This window comes from Anas acuta, chromosome 1, assembly GCF_963932015.1.
Source record: "Anas acuta chromosome 1, bAnaAcu1.1, whole genome shotgun sequence".
In the NCBI taxonomy this organism is placed as follows: domain Eukaryota; kingdom Metazoa; phylum Chordata; class Aves; order Anseriformes; family Anatidae; genus Anas; species Anas acuta.
This window is the reverse complement of record NC_088979.1, coordinates 67826131-67839909: the sequence shown is the minus strand read 5'-3', so window position 1 is coordinate 67839909 and position 13779 is coordinate 67826131. Positions and strand designations below refer to the sequence as shown.

General features: G+C 43.5%; 1 long non-coding RNA gene across 1 annotated transcript; it reads right to left on the bottom strand.

The window, feature by feature from the left end:
- Window positions 1–6586: 6586 nt before the first annotated feature.
- On the bottom strand, window positions 6587–11217 carry LOC137856137 (uncharacterized). The gene is made up of 3 exons (XR_011096218.1): window positions 10912–11217; window positions 8473–8572; window positions 6587–8257 (listed from the first exon to the last, which is right to left on the bottom strand). It is a non-coding gene; the product is annotated as an uncharacterized lncRNA (long non-coding RNA).
- Between the last annotated feature and the right edge of the window lie 2562 nt (window positions 11218–13779).

Here is a 13779-nt window from a genome sequence, read left to right as displayed (position 1 = left end):
AGCTGTTAACGTTTGCCCCAAGCCTCTCAGAAAGTTAATTGCTATTATTCTAGAAAAATGTTACTCATGATGTCCTGAAAGAATCCCTGAAAAGCTGAGGCAGGAATTAGATCTCCATACCCATACAATTCTTTGTCATTTTTAACTCAGTTAGTGGGATTTTCTGATGTTATAGATATGAGACAATGATAATGGACATTTGCAACCCATAATATAATCCTCGCTATAATCATGTACCTAGAATGAAAAAAAAAAAAAAAAGAAAAAGTGCTTTTTAAAGCAGAACAGAATAGCTTTTAATACAAATAATCTGACAGATGTGACATAGGAATGATCTTAGTCAGTCTATCATACTATCAGCCTCAGGTGTTCAGTTATGTCCCATATTCTTCCTCCAAGTTGCCATAAACTGAGACACTGGCAGTTGTCGTGTCCTCTACAAAATACTCTGCTGACATTGGCTCTTTCACTTCTACTAGTCTGTGCTGATCAGCCACGAAAACACCTAGTACTGTTTCACTTTCTCCTTTGCCACATCCAGAGAAGCTTGCAGGGGGCTGCCTGCCTCCTGGCATCGGGGCAAACAAGCCCGGCAGCTGGCAGCCTTGCAATGGCTGGGATTGCCGTGTCTGGGGGTGATAAACAATCCCTGACCCTCAGATGTGTCCATAAAATACTATGGGTCCAAATGAACTTTTTTATCAGAAATGTGCAGCACTGGAAAATGGCTGGCCTACTGTATTGGGTTTACATGGCAAGGCTTTTGTAGTGGGGGGCTGCAGAGGTGGCCTCTGTGAGCAGATCCCAGCAGCTGCCCCATGTCAGATCAGAGCCAGCTCCCAACGGCTCCAAAAGGGACCTGCTCCTAGCAAGAGCCGAGCCAGGGAGTGATGCTGGTTGGCCTCTGGGACAGAAAATTTAAGGAAAACCTGATGTGCAACAGCAGCTGGGAAAAAGAAAATGTGAGAGAAGCAGCTCTGCAGCCCCCAAGGTGAGTGCAGCAGGAGGGCAGGAGGTGCTCCAGGCAGGCAGCAGCAGTTCCCCTGCAGCCTGTGCAGAGGCCCCTGGTGGAGCAGGCTGTCCCCCTGCAGCCTATGGGTCCCACATGGAGCAGATCTCCACGCTGCAGCCCCCCCATGGGTGGAGGAGACCCCGGTGGAGCAGGTGGATGTGGCCTGGAGGAGGCTGCGGCCCATGGAGAGCCCCCACAGGAGCAGGCCCCGGGCCGGAGCTGCAGCCCGTGGAGAGGAGCCCACGCAGGAGCAGGGGTCTGGGGGGAGCTGCCACCCACCCGTGGGGGACCCGTGCTGGAGCAGTTTGCTCCTGGGGGATGGACCCCGTGGTACGGAGCCGTGTGGGAGCAGCTCTTGAGGAGCTGCTGCCTGTGGGCAGCCCATGCGGGATCAATTTGGGAAGGACGGCATCCCGTGGGAGGGACCGCACGGGGAGCAGGGGCAGGGAGTGACCGTGAAGGAGCGGTGGAGACGAAGTGTTAGGGACCAACCACAGCCCCATTCCCCGTTCCCCTCCACCACTCAGGAGGAGGAGGTAGAAGAAGGTGGATGGGGGGAAGGTGTTTGTAGCTTGCTTTTAGTTTCTCACTTCTTGAGTCTGCTAGTGATAGGCAATAAATTACATTAATCTCCATATGTTGAGTCTGTTTTGCCCATGACAATAACTGGTGAGCAATCTCCCTGTCCTTATCTCAACCCTTGAGCTCTTCCCATCATATTTTCTCCCTCTTTTCCTTTGAAGAGAGTGAGAGAGCGGTTGTGGTGGAGTTCAGCTGCCCAGCAGGGTAAACCACCACTCCAGATGAATGGACTATTGCCATCTGTTGTCCAGCCACTCTAAGCTTCTCCATCAGTACTTACTTCATAAAAGCCCAAACGTGCTATGGTTTTCTGTTTCCACTGTTCAATCTTATGTATGACGTCAGTTAATAATACACAGAAAAAATATTTTTCAAGTAATGCAGTATATACTCATCCCATTATAGTCCTATTGTAGTTGACACTGAATCATTGTTCCACAAATGAGTAGGCACAGGAAAGGAGCAGGGGTTCAAATATTTCCAGCATTGGATGACTTCAGTTCCTTCGAGTTTTCATCACGTTACCTCACAGCTTTCCAAAGGAGCAAAATTAGGATGTGCATGGGAGTTCTGCTTGACCTGATATACTCTTTAAGTATTTAATGTCAACTTCATGTAGCACGTTAGACAGTGATTGAAGAAAGCTGTAGTGGTTGAAGGGTCTCTCTGATCTCAAGAATTAACTCCAGAAGTCACCACCAAAGCTACCTGTTCTGCTAAAGGTTGTCATGTTTCCACCACTAGACCCATCCAGCTCTGGTTAAGATGAAACAGAGCAGTTGCAATTTCTGCCGCTGCCTCAGGAGCCAACTGAATGCTGTTATAAGTTTTATACTGGGGAAAGTGGTTTTACAGTGCAGAAAACAGAGCTCCTCCAACAAAAAAAGTGGTTACTTAATTATACCACTTCAATATACCTAATACATCTTTAATAAACAAAGTATGTGCATGTAATTTACATCATTTGGAATATGAACTACCTGTACGGTGCAAAAATATTGCTCTTAATTGCTTAATTAAAATACAGCTCAGCTCGCATGTATGTGGTTTGTCTGGTTGCCAGTGCCTAGGCATACTCACTTCCTGCAAATTCAGACAAATAGGCACAGAAGATGGAAGCAGATTTGCATAAGACTTTCACAGATCAAAACCACCATATAACCAGCTTTTCATCAGCTGATATACGTACATAAATATACTGGCATCTCTCCATTGCTAAATGAAATCTCTAGGACCTTTCTTTTGAATCCAGTGAGCTCCACGGTGAGTCACTGACCCACCTCTGTCAATAACCACATCATTTAAACCAAGGATAATAATAATTCATCACCTACCGGTATAAATCAGAAGAAACATCTTTAAGCCATGACAAAACACATCATTATATTTACCCATTACTGATGTTTTTTGTTAACCAACGCAGGCAGGCTGAAACACAGAGGTTCAATGAGTTACCAGGGCACACCTGGAGCAATAGTTTCTAACCAGTAACATGGGCTTCAGAGTCAAAGAATGAGGATATTGCACCTGAAACACAGCCTAGTGACTAATCTAGCAAATCCAGAAGTCCAGTGAAGGCTTCACAGTGACTCACTGGCCTCAGGACCTATGAAAACTGGGAGTCACTGCTAAGTTGGAGTGTAAGGACCAGTAGGTCTATGTGTCAGAAAACCTTAAGTCTAAAGAGGTTTCTTTCTCTATCCAGTCACCAAATGACAAATCGATTGACAAACAGGCACCATGACTGCTTTTTGCTGGGAAAATATATTAAAAATATTTCACCAAGTTCCTAGAAGTCTAAAACTCCAAAGAGACCTTTGCGTTACCATGCCAGATTTTCAAGCTATCCATCAGCTAGGGCCAGTCATAGCCCAAAGCTTGTAGAAACAGGAATTTCAGAAATTAGGAAGTGAAGAGTTCCCTTAGACACCCAAAAGGAAATATCAACACAGGACATCCTGCCTTATCCCAAAAGGGATCCTTATCCCAAAAGTATTTGAAACCCTATCTCTGTTCAGTATTCTCAGCCAAAATATTTCTGAAAAAAATAGGCGTATAATCCAGATCAGCCTTTTGCCATGAAAAAAATATGTGGAGAGAAAAGACATTTGTCACTCCTGTTTAGCAAATAGACAAGTTGCCTTTCTTCCAATCTATTTAGTTTTGAATCTCTCTTACTGATATGCCACCTAACACAAAGAAAGAAAACTGTGGTGAAAGAAAGGCTAAAAATTGTTTTGCACAGACCTTAGGTTATAACTGCAAGCCCAAGGCACAGGCAGGCTCACCTCCTTTTACTCTTCTCCCACTCTACCTTCTTCCCTCTCACCCAGGAGTGAGACTGAAGTACAAGTTATCCCACAAGGTGTTGGCTCTCAAAAAAAAAAAAAAAAAAAAAAAAAAAAAAAAGGTAAAAAGGTAAACATGAGGATTTTCAACGATGAAAATGAAGCAGAATGTGGATTTTAAAATAGGTACCCTAGAAAAATGCCCCGGACTCTGAGGCACAAGAGAGCACTGGGGTGTTCTTGCCCCTTCCTGGCTCTTTGCTTGAGAACTCAGGGTCTCTATTGTGGGAAGGCCAAGAGGCTCCAGTGGGTTGGTTTGCAGGGATGTTTATTCTGAGAATCCCCTGGGGCTTGGGGATGAGTGGGAGCCAGATTAGCTCAGCAGGCTCACCATGAAGGTGATTTTGCCTCTACATAATCACAAAACAACTCCCGGCAATGACAGATTGTTAGGGGCAGGTATGTTCAAACCTGGACCCGTTCTGCTGGGTTGCTTGGGCAGGGAGGGCAAAGCTGGTGCAGATGTGAACTGGACCAGAGTTGCTGGTCCACTGCATTAACCTGGAGCTGAACCCAAGGTCTGCTCCAAAAAAGCTTGGCTTCTCTCTGTACTGATGCAGGTTTATGGCTTCCAGAGTTATGTCTGTAAACCTACATGGGGTAGGAAGAAGTTGAGGAAGAGCTGTGCAGCACTGCTGGCATTTTGACAAGCGTGTGTGCAGGGGACAGGCTTTGCCAGGCAAGTGCAAGAGGACAGCTGTTTTAATCCTGTTACTGCTCAACTGTGGGACTGCTGAGCATTTTCTACAGCATTATCTGACTAGAGGCCAGGATCCACCAAGATGAATGTAGCTGGCTTGTTGGCTTTTCTGAACCACAGCTAAATGAAATAAATTGGGAAGAGCTGGCTAGGTGCCCAAGTCATGCCTTAAAGACTGTTGTCGCTGGGGGAAGAGTAGCATGCATCAGTATGAGAGGCTGCAGGCTTTTGCTGCCAAGGATTTTGTAATATCGTGCCTGATTTACAGGGGTCGGGCTTGGTAGGTGTCTGACTCTGCAGCTCCATCTCTTGGCAAGCACCAGATAACAAACAGACTGCAAAGGCTCTTCGCAGTCCATGTTATAAATACTTCGCAGCACAAAATATTCCTTATTCCCTTAGCAATAACTCTCCCCTAAAATAGAACAGGGAATTCTCTCATGTACTTTCTTCAGTGTTTGTTATGTTATCAACTGTTGCCCTGGAAACAGAGTCCTGAAGTCAGAAACTGGCAATTCGTAGAGAAGAAACTGGGTTTTGTAGTTGTGTTGTTTTTTGTTTTTTTTTTTCCAGATGCTTTAAAAATCCATGATTACATTCTTTGATCCGTTACTATTTTCTGGTGATGAAAGTTGCCTTAGAAATTCCTGGATAACCATTTTTATTTAAAAATAAACTGAAATATTTGGGATGTTATTCTTTTCTCATCAGCTAGTTTGTTTCTGTGGCAGCTGATGTAATCATGACATGCACAACCAAGTTGTTCTCCTTTTGCCTTGTTTGTAGGTCAGTATCTCTAATGAAAAATGCAAAGCCCAGAAATTATCCATCAATTACTATTATTTGCTGCACCATGGCCTTCTGCAGCCTGTATGATTGATGAGCTGGTTGGTGTCTCTTTCAGAGTGAACCGCAGCAATTTATCCTAGTTGATGTGCCATAAGTATGGTCTAGTCAAGCCAAATATTTTCAGACCCAATAATAAATCATAGTAATGCCTTGATCTGACCCGGATTTAAAGTATTTAAAAGATGGACAACAGTAATGTAAGAAGCACAGGTGTACTCTGGCTCTGGGAATGGAAAGGGATAAAATGCAGATACAAAACAATCTTGGAGAGTCAAGTGACAAAAGGTTTTGGCTGAGAGAGTTGGAAAACTAACAAGGAAACAGGAGAGCAGAAATGGTAGAAGGCAAAAACATTTAGATAAACCAAGAGGGGAGCTTGTATGAAATACCAAGCAAGATGCCACCACAGATGAATGCAGCATTTTCAAACAGAAGATGGTGCCTTCTGGTAGGAATAATATGAACTACATCTTCTGGCTTCTAAACGCAACTGTAAAGAGTCAGAAAAACAGTTGTGTGTCACTGTAAGCATTTTGAAGAAGATGTCTTTCAGTGGTAAAAACAGGAATAGTTAGTAAGGAAGAAGAATGGAACAAAGAAGTGATGCTGAAAATATTTCCTATCATCCCAACTTAGTGCATTGTAGCCAGTTCTGGACATCCTGAATAGGACAAAGCAGAAATAAAATGAGTTCAGAAATTACAATGAAAATAATTAGAGGCATGGAAAACTTCTGGATGAATAATATAATTGGGCCTGTTCGCTTCAGAGAAGGGAACAGATGATGGTGTTCAAAATAATGAATGGCACCAAAGAAAGTGAGCCCTGTTCATCGTTTCCCTTCCTATCCGAGCAGGAGGGCATTTGCTGAAAAGGAAAGGCAGAGGGGTGAAAAGCAGGCCTTTCTCACAGCCCATGATTGTCTGGCGGAGCTCCTTCCCACCAGAGGCAATTGAGGCCAGGAGTTTCACAAATTAAAAGGGAATGGAAGTGTACATGGAAAACAAAACAAAACACGACATAGCAACAACAACAACAAAATGTTAAGTTCTAAAAATAAATTTTTCATTTGATTTTAATGGAAATAATCTCTCAGATGGCTGGTGTCCAAGTAACAACTGGAGAGTGTCTTTGCTCCTACGGATGACCAGCAACACCCCCTACTTCCCTAACCGCTTTCACATTCACCCCTGTAGTCACACATTGCAACTCATACTCACTTATTTTACTGTTTTTATTGATGGTTGTCATTGCTGTAATTGAAACACACCAGAGGAACAGATATATTATTTCTTTTTCATTAGCAGATTAGCTAAAACTGAATCTTTCATGGCTCTTTTTTAATTATTATTGAATATATGAAAGAGAACAATATTACCAGATTTGGCAAATGTGGTGTATCCCATTTCTTTCATCATTCTTTGTGTTATAATTTTCACAAAGACCTACAGTATTGCTCGTGGGCACTGTATGAACACACAGTGATGCTTTGCTACCTTTTGAGATGTAAGGAATGACACCAAGCAGGAGTTCTCCTCTACCCCCTCGCTATTGAGGAACCCAAGGCAGGACAAATGCCTAGCTGAGGAACAAATGTTTGTGGCTTAAAAGATATGGTATAAATCACACACAACTTCTCAGTATTTCATAAATGTTCCATCTTCTTCCACGTTTCAGTATCTTGTTGAGATGCTCTCTCTTTCCCAGTAGCACAGTTCTGAGTCCTGCTATGACTTGAATTTAAAGTACAACAGATACTCTTTTATGTGAATGGATGGCAGTTCCTATCCAATTGCTTTTCTCCTAACAGAATGAGTTCTGACCCATGGTTCTTATTTTTGTGCTGTTTTAACTCTGCATCTCTCACCACATCCTCTAGTGCAGCATCATCCTCTGCTAGCACAGTTAATCACACACTCCCTCTGCTTGAAGAGTTAAGCACGACACATGCTTTTACACAGCTAATTTTTCTTGGGTAGGGCTTTCTAAAGCTCCAGGGGAAAAGACTAACTCTATCTATGCATTATCTGCAGGGGAAAATAGCCAAGCATGAGGTACGTACACATCTCTGCCCTTCAGTCCCTCAGCACCTACCAACGCATACAGCTGAGAGTAACACCAACCTGACCCACTGCTTGACTATTATTTTTTGCATAGAGGTCTTGTTCTGCTACACAAAGAATTGTCAGAAAGCTTGTGAGGTTTTGCAGTAAGCAATATAAGCTTCAAGACGGAGATCAGAACAGCTGACATTTAAATACATACACAAATACATACTTCTGCACTGGTCAGTCAGTATTAACCAAGGGAAAAACTTCTGCACAGATCTCTCACAGTTCTGTGCAAGCTTACAACTTCTTAAGCTGATCAGAGGCAGGCACAGGGATTTCAGTGAAAAAAAATGTGAAGTCAATATCTTTATGCAGCTCACAGCTATGCAACTTTTTGAACAGAAGATAAAAGTCAGTGAAAGAGAGAGGACAAGCTCGTCTGTGTGATCATCTCTAGCTCCAGCTTCTCTGCTGATGCTGGTGGGCTACAGCGTAAATTTAAAGCAATAAAATGAAGCAAGACAAGTCTGATTGCTTCAGCCCCTCCAGTGGCATAAGCAGGAATCACACAGCAGCCTGCGTTATCACTTGGATGTTCATCCCCAACACTAGCTGATGTACTTCCCTCTTTTTCTGAAGTTCAGCTGAGGTTGGCAGCTGGAGTCAAACACTTCATCCGGAGGAGCCCCAAATGATGTTTGAGCATGCATGAAAGCTGAAAAAAAAAAAAGAGCAGCTAGCAGCTGCATCATTTCTCATCCTTAGGCTTGCCCTGTGGGCACCCCGCCCAACGGCTGGTACTTGCACTGGGATATGCAACTAACATGGGTGGAAACATATCTTTCTTTCCTGCCTCTGTGCCTTTGCAAGTAACAACTCCTCCAGCTGGGCAGCAGTGTATATTTATCTGTGTAAATAAATGCCACTCACTGGCTAGGGGATGGTGTAACTTCAGGATGAAGGCTTCAGTGTAACTCTCTTATCTGAAGGAGATGAATTTGCTTTGCCAGCCTCAATTGACTTCACTCTTCTGAAATTAAAAAAAAAAAAAATATTAAAAAAAAATGGCCAGCTAAGCCAGAATGTAAATTTATAAAGTGGTTTGGATAAACTATAAAGTACTTTTGAAACCAGAATGAAAATATGAAGAGGAAAAAGTATAATGTGCCAATTAAAGCAGAATATAAGTCACCCAAAATTCTTTTTTTTTTTTAATTTTTTTTACTTTTTTTTTTTCCAGGATAGCCTTTCAAAAATACTGAAATTTAACATCAGCACCTCAGACTGGCAGCAAGAATGACAACAACAATAATAAAACACAGTATTTCAAATAGAGGACAGAAAAGCTAGGTCTTTTCAGTTTTATGCACTGTCTTAATAGCTCATATCCATTAAAATGCACAAAAATTTCCACAAGACCATAACTTCACTGCATGTTTGAAAATCAGTAACCAATAGATCCTGTGACAGCATTTTAGGCTCATGAAAAAAAAAAATAAAACTGGCAGGAGTTACAAATAAGCTTGTATTTTGTCAGTGTTAGCTGCCATCAGTTCCACTTCTGAATGAAAATTCACACACACGTGCACACAGATATACATCCTTGCATATTATTCATAATGACTTCCTTCCTCCCTCCTGCCCTTCACACACACCACTCAAAAAATGTGTTTGTTTTTTTTTTTATTGTTTTATTGTTGCAACTTATTGGCAAATCACACACTGAGTTGGTTCACCTCTCAGTAACTTTTATTAAAACCAGTGCTTTAAAGTGGTATCTTGTAAAAGAGCCCTGCACAGCCAGTTCACAGACCCTAAAACAGGCTTTTGGTATCCCAAGGTTATGAACATACTATGATAATAAAGAATTCAGCTCTGGATAGGAAACCCACAACCAAAGGCCCACATCCCTTTAGCAGGGATTGTTCGTATGGAGGAGGATAGAAGAGGCTGTAAGAGCTTGGGGAGGATCCTAAGCTGAGAGTAGGCTGATCAAAGCTCTGGTCAGCCACTGGAGTGATTTACCCTCACTGGAAAATTTTTCCTAAAAGCTTATATGCTTTCTGGAACCTTTGCTTAATGCAACAACCATCACTGCAGCAGCATTGGAGGCACCTGCTGTCCTTACCCCTGCTTCTCTCCACTTAGGTTTTGACACAGGTCCTCTTATTCGTGATTATTTTACCTTGAAAACAGAGTGCAAGGGGGGTTAATTCCCCTTTGGGAAGCCTCTCAACCCGAAAGAAATACAAGCAATAGCAAAATACACTCTCTAAAGCTGCGGAAAAGGCCTCCACCATTTCTACGTGTGCTTTCTGGGGGTCCGAAGCACCGTGGGTTGAAATGTGCCTGCTCACTTGGTGGGAGAGCCCACCCCAGAGCCAGGACCCAGCTGGTAACCATCAGCAAATGAGGCAAACAGAAATGACAGGGTCACCAAGAAGAGTGCAGGGCCACCAGGCCCCCCCACATCGCCTGTCACGCTGCCGAGAAGCCCAGCAGATGCCACCAGCAGGAAGCCTGCCCAGAGGTGTTAAGCAATTCCCTCCTGATACGGGTTGCTAAATCACACCAGTGATTTTTGCTGTCCTTGAAACTCCTTAAAATACACAGTAAAAGCTCTTTTTTTTGTCATTGGTTGTTTTGTTTAACCATTGTTAAAGCTCAGACTGCCCTGGATGTTTTATACTTTCAGTTCGTTTGCTGGGGTGGAGAATACCTTTGGGCAAGGTCTCTGTTTCTGTTAGCTTAACTCGGCTGTGCTATCCACACAGATGAACAGGTTCCAAAATAAGGTACAGAGAAGTAGAGCAGCAAGTGCAGACTCCAGTTTCTTTGCCATATAGACGGTGCCTTTCCTCCTCACAGCACAGCCTGTGTGGCTTCTGTGTACTGCCTTCAGTTTATGCACCGCTTCCCCATTTCTTCAGGCCTCCTTGGACAACCTTGAAATTAGCCTGCCCTGACCACCCCTGCCTGCACACGTTGCTTAAAATAATCTCATCGACGCGGCTTCGCCCAGCGGTGGCCAGAAGCTGCTCTTGCTCCCTCGGAGGGGTAGGATTAGGAACAGCAGGTCGAAACGGGGGACGTACAGGTGGGGAGGGTGGCAAGAAAAAAAGCGTGGAGGGAGAGCAGAAGGGGAAAAGTGGGGCTGGCTGAGTAGTGAGAGCATAAAAGAGCAAAGCAGAGACTGGTATGCGGCACGGCAGTAGGGAGAGTGCTGTATAAATAAAACATTGTATGGGAAACACAGAAGCCTGGAGAAAACTGGGAACGCAGAGAAAGGCGAGCGCAGGAGGAGACAAAGCAGCACGCAAAGAAAAAGCAAAAAAGAGAAAGCAAAAACATCCGTGCTTGGGAGCTTACAGGCGGTGAGACTCTCCTTGCTTTCTCCTCTGTCGAGAAATGCCATGAAAGTTTCCAACAAAGCATCCCAGCTCTCCTGACACCGCACCCACCCCGTACGAGGCAGCTGCTCTCCCTTGCGTCCTTCACCAGCTCTGGTCCTGTGAGAAATCCTGGTTATCGTCCGGGCTGATGGCATACCCGCGGGTACCAGCAGCGTGACAAATCCACGTTTTCTTTGCTTTTTAGAAACTCCTGGTCTAAATGCCATTTGCCACAGCACGTAGCAGCATGTAACTCCTCTCAGAGAGCGTGCATTACGAGACACAGCCCACGAGGACTCTGCACCACTGGTGGAGGAGCAGGCTAGAAAATCTGCCCCCTACTACAGTGTACCACAAATAAACACAATTGACTTCTTTTAAGATAAAATATTTAAAATGAAATATTTGGAGCTCGTAGGGGAAAAGTAAATAAATAAAAAAGTATTCCTCTTAAAGTCATGCAGGTTGAAGGGAAGCATTTTAATTTGATTTTGCTGGAGGAAAAATAGGAATCCCACTCCCAGAGTGACACAGCCTCACTTCACAGAGGGGTTTCCAGGTGAATCAAAAACCATCAATGGGCTATCTGCTTTTGTTGAAACAGCATTTTCCCCTCAATAAATGAGTAAACTTCATTTTTTTTTACCTGAAACTTTCTGCTGTTAATCTGTAAAACATGGTAATGCTACCTATTAATCTCTTTGAGATGTTATGAAAATAAAACATTGTGAAGCACTCAGTTGCCATAGGAATTAGTATCATGGGAAAAGGCCTACAAGAAAACAGAGGATGTTGTCTTCATAAAAGGGTTTAAATCCTGCATGAACTGTATGGTAATCTTAAGACGCACAAGAACTGATGAGGAGAAAAAACCATGCAGAGGCCCTGCCCATCCTGGACTGCGTAGTGAGGCAGAAATCCTGCAGGAATTAAAACACTAACTGCTGGTAAAACTAAAGGCTCCACGGCTCACACAGCCACCTTCTTTTCTACATTTCCGGGGAGTTTTTTAGGTGACTTGGCAACCAGGAGAATGTTTTTATTAGTTAATGGGGTTTGTGTCAAACTCAATTTGATGTGCCCTGTTATGTGTAATTTAGTCTCTCGCCTGGATACCTGAGGAAATCATGTCTCTGTATGTTCTTTTTCCAATAGAATGGTCCTCATAAATATATCTAAAACATATACCATATATATGTAAAAGTACTTAGGATGATAACCTTAAATTTCTGCTCTAACCTTTGTCCACCCTTTTTTTTTTTTAATATGTTCTTTTAATCAGCCTTTTGTTTCACTCTATCGCCAATAAAAAAAGCAAAGCTTCATAATCAGAAGATATGACAGGGCTTGTTAGGTTTTGAAATAGCAGTGTGCTTGGATGCTTAAGAGCATTTGGCTTTGTGCTTCGCATCTCGCCAACAAGCACACCTAGGTGAGCTGCTATTGGGCAGAGGCGTAATCCCTGTCATGTTTAATCACTACATTAAAAGATTTAAAGACTAATGTTAAAGGCCATTCAATTTGGGCCCCGTAGACTTAAATGACTGAGCTGGAAAAGCCACTTGGTTTAGCCAGTCAAAACCTGTCGTAAAGCTTTGAGAACAAAAGGCTGTGGGAGTTGAGAAAGGACCTTCTTCCTCGCAACCTCCCATGGCTCAGACATCTATCCCAACTTCCAGCAAGCCTCACCTATGTTGTCCTATGTGCATCATTTACTTAAGCAGCTGCCATAAAGGGTTAGCTCTGGCCCACTTCTCTTCTGCGTGGTGCCAACCATCCCTGCTGGGTGCACAGCTCTGCAGCGAGAATGACACAGCTGTGCCCCAGTGCACGAGACAAGAGGGGCTGGTTCACTTTCCCTGAAGAATTTGCCACTGAATGTAACCTCTCCGTCTTAAATCCCACTTTGTTTTGGGATCTGACTGCCAGGGTTGTTCCTGCCTTTCCAGTTGGCTGAGGAGTTAGAAGCCTGTCTTGGAGCTGTAGACTTTGTTGCAGTGTGAATGCCACGTGCTTAACTTTGCTAGGTGTGAATGCCACCTGCTTATCCTAGATCTCAGAGAGCAGAGAAATAAAAGAGGTGCAATGTGTCTGCTCTGTTTTGTCCCCTGGAGCCATGTAAATCCTGTGTTGCATAAACTCCGTTGGCTTCAGTGTTCCGTTCCCAGGTCCAACAACTGACTTTGATTTGCCAAAACACTTCTGATTCATCCTCTACATCTGAAAAAAACACCTCCTTTTAATCTTCAGTCAGCAATTAATCAGCTGGAGGGCTCTGATGCTACACACAAACCACAAGGCAAATGCAATGCCTTCTGCAGCTATGTCCTAAAGACTCAGTCCCTCAATATCCAGATAAAGGGACTGATGGAGGCCACCACGGATTCTTCCCTGACCTTCTTACAGATTTTCTTCCTGTGGAAAACAGGGTAGGTAGTGAGGGAGGAGTGACACATCAGGTCTCCTTCTGATGTGCCATCAGGATTCAGGCACCACTGCTCAGAGGCATCCTCTTGATTCCCCAGTTAGAGGCCTGATACCTCACAGAATACACCATCCCTTCCCCTGGCAAAGACCAATTTTAATTAACTTCAGAGGATGCTTTGAGCATAATTAGCTGTTTAATCAGACCATTTCCAGGGTCCTATTTGGAGGGCCAGAGATCTTGAGGGGTATTTTAGATCTTTGCTGACTAATTGCTTGCATGTTGTTGTGCTGGGTAACTTTACTGTTCGGTTTATATCTGTGGTAAGTGTAAATGTATCTGGAGGTGGTACAGAGATGCACTAAATAAAATAACAAAGTAATAAAACTAATCAGCATATTGATTTTAACCATATTCCTA